Source organism: Seriola lalandi, unplaced genomic scaffold (assembly GCF_002814215.2).
Source record: "Seriola lalandi dorsalis isolate HSWRI2012SDOR001 ecotype SW California unplaced genomic scaffold, Sedor1 jcf7180002054850, whole genome shotgun sequence".
Taxonomy (NCBI): Eukaryota; Metazoa; Chordata; class Actinopteri; order Carangiformes; family Carangidae; genus Seriola; species Seriola lalandi.
The window spans coordinates 30,057-33,191 of record NW_019525403.1 but is presented as its reverse complement, the minus strand read 5'-3'; positions in this window follow the sequence as shown (position 1 = coordinate 33,191).

The following is a 3,135-nucleotide window of genomic DNA, read 5'->3' as shown; positions in this document are numbered from 1 at the left end:
AAGTATTCCCAACTGTCTGCTTTGTTGTTCCTTGTCGCTGCTGTCTCTCACCGACTGCTCCAGTCTCTCTCTCCTCTCCGCCGCTCGCCTCTCGCTCGCCCGCCGCTGCTGCTTTCTCTCTCTCTCCCGCCGCTGCTCTCTCCCTCTCCGCCGCCGCTCTCGGAGCTCCATGGAGTCCCGGCCTGGTCCGATCTCCATCTCCGATCTCCCTCACGGCTCCTCCGATCTCGCTCCTCCGTCCTCTGCCCGTTGCAGCTGTCATTGCTGCTCGCAGCTCTCTCTCCTCTCTCTCTCCTCTCGCCGGCGCCGTCATCGCTGAATCAGCTGTTCCCGTGCTCTCTTCGCTACTTTTTTTTTTCAAACTCTTTCTTCTGACTCTCTGTTCTTTTGTTTCGACTACTTCCCACTCATTCATTTCTTTCTCCGCTACAACTTGACTTAATTTATGTCCGTGATCCATTTCCGTAATTTATGAGCCATTTCCCGCTTCCGTCACCATTAAATCCGTCAGAGAAAACATGAAAAAAAACTCAAATAAGCCTCCCCCGAACAGTAAAACTGCCGGGGGGAATGTCCACACAAATAAACAAACAAAGGATGCACGGAAAAGTAAGATGTAATGAAAAAAGAAAGAAGAATGAACTAAGGGAAGTAGAAAAAAAACAGAGGTCCGCGATCCTCTCTCCTCTCTCTCACACAGGTATTGCCGACTCACGTTTGCCTCACGCATGCGTGTTCAGAGTGGTATGGCCTCTCTGCTTTCACACCGGCCAACTTCTTCCGTCTTGTCTGTTCTCTGTCGTTCCTTCACCAAATGTTTGGTCGTTTCTCGACTTTTCCCCTTATCCTTCTCTTCTCCTTTGTTCTTCTCACTTTCTCCGCCCTCCATGTGCTCTCCCTTCTCCCAGCTGATGTGTTTGCCGTCCCTCCCACGCTCCATTCCTTTGTCTGTTGCCAATTGCTCCATATTTTGCCGTATAAAGGCAAAAAAACCAGCAAAAAAAGCTGTTGGGGGCAGGCAAACTTCCTTAATCTCTCTGCCTGATGCACTTTCAGACACTCAGGAATACGTAAATTAGCTTTTTTTTGCTCTCTTTTTTACAGCTCAGTCAACTCGCTTCCTCACACACCAAACAAAGGGCGTGTTCAGAGTGGTATGGCCGTAAGCGAGAGGGAGCGCGACAAATACCCTCTTTAAACATGACGATCATGTCCTTCATGCACGAAGCTACGTGTTTATGTCTAGCGCAGGAGCCTTTCCTTTTCAGCGTTTGCTTGTTGCTTTGGCTCTCAACATGTCAACTTTGTAACATTTTAATACAAAAGTGTCTTTACATTGTGATCTGTGCTGTCCCCAAAAGTGCAGCCAGGTGCAGAGTAACAGGTTGTTGAAGCAGGAGCAGCAGCGTCCTCTGCTGATTGCAAAGAGATGCCAAAAAGCTTACAGCACCTGGTATTCCCAGGCAGTCTCCCATCCAAGTACTAACCAGGTCCGACCCTGCTTGGCTTCCGAGATCGGGCGTGTTTTTTTTATTTTTTTTTTTTATCTTTTATTATGAAAATATATTTTATTTGAAAATACATTTTGCATACAAGCTACAAGCTCAGACAATCAATGACATTCATACAATCATCATTATAGTTATTTACATACAAAAAAACCCCCCAAAAAAATCTCCCACAAAACTAAATATATAAATAAGTAAATAAAAAACCATGAAAATAACATACAAAATCTGTATGTTGTAATTTACTCAAAGAATTTCTTTCTGAAAATATTTCTTATTTCAAAATTATTGTTTTGCATACTTACTACTTACTTTTTACTCACAAACATACATGTATACCTCATTATAATCATTTACATACCCAACACAGAAAACCTAAGAAACTATTGAGAAAAAAAACTCCCTTTTAAATTAAATCTCACAGGCAAAGTAGCTCAAAACCAAAACTAAAATTCATACTTTCTCAAACCTGTAAAAACCCTCACATTTTCTTACCCTTTCACCAGTGCCACAACAACCCCCCTCTCTCCTCTACAGAGATGAGCTTGTTGTCTTTTAAGAAGAACTGAGTAAAATTGTCAGCCTCATGCACAAATCTTAACTTGACCTGCTTGCGAACAATGTTCTTAAAAATAGGCCAAACTGAATGAATTTGATTTTCAAAATGCGCCAAATTCCTCCTTGTCCTAATGGCCCATCTGGCATGGCTTAAAAGGAACTTGCACAAGTCTGCATTTTTCACCCTACTTTCTTCCCATACCCCAAACAGCAAAAAGACCTCCCAAGAGTCTCTCTCATCCCAAATTAATCCCAATTTTTCACATAAACAATTTCGTAATAACACAAAAAAATCATTTAACTCTGTGCATGCCTCAAACATATGCAATAGAGTTTCCGGCATTAAACCACACACATCACACTCCCTTTCAATCTCTCTATTTAACTGATGCAATATGACATTTGTAAAGATTTTATTATATCTGAGCTTGAAATCATTATCTTCAGCTTCTAAACTATTACCCTTGACCCGCCACTTTCCCCATATCTGCTTATCATTCAAGTGTGGAAATACATTTAACCAATATTTCAGGGATGCTGGTGGTTGTACTACATTAACCAACAATTTTCCATATAATAACTTACATTTGACATCTTTAAACCCTATTAGTTTCTCTCCATTTTTACAAAATAAATCTGGTAACTCTTGTACCCTCAATGTTACCACTTTTGTGGATATTAACAAAGACCAAGCTGTTGGGATACTTTGCAAAATCATTTTATAATCGTTCTCTATTGTTTTATATCTCACATTTTCATCTATCATTTGCACAGTATCATAAATAGCTTTAGTTGACAAAAACCCAGAAATAAATTCATACATTACATCTTTCATTTGCAGTAAACCTGCCTTCATCATGTTCATATTACACAATAATTTACCTTCTTTTTTTACACATTCATTTAAAAAAATGGGCATGTTCCTTACTTGTTCTATTGTTTTACACGCATAAAAAATATGCTTCAAAAATTCCGCTTGCACCGACAGGACCTCTCTATAAAAAATTGGGAGACCTGCTGTCATCGGTTGTTTCAGTTGCATTAGCAGCACAAAATCACCTATATTATA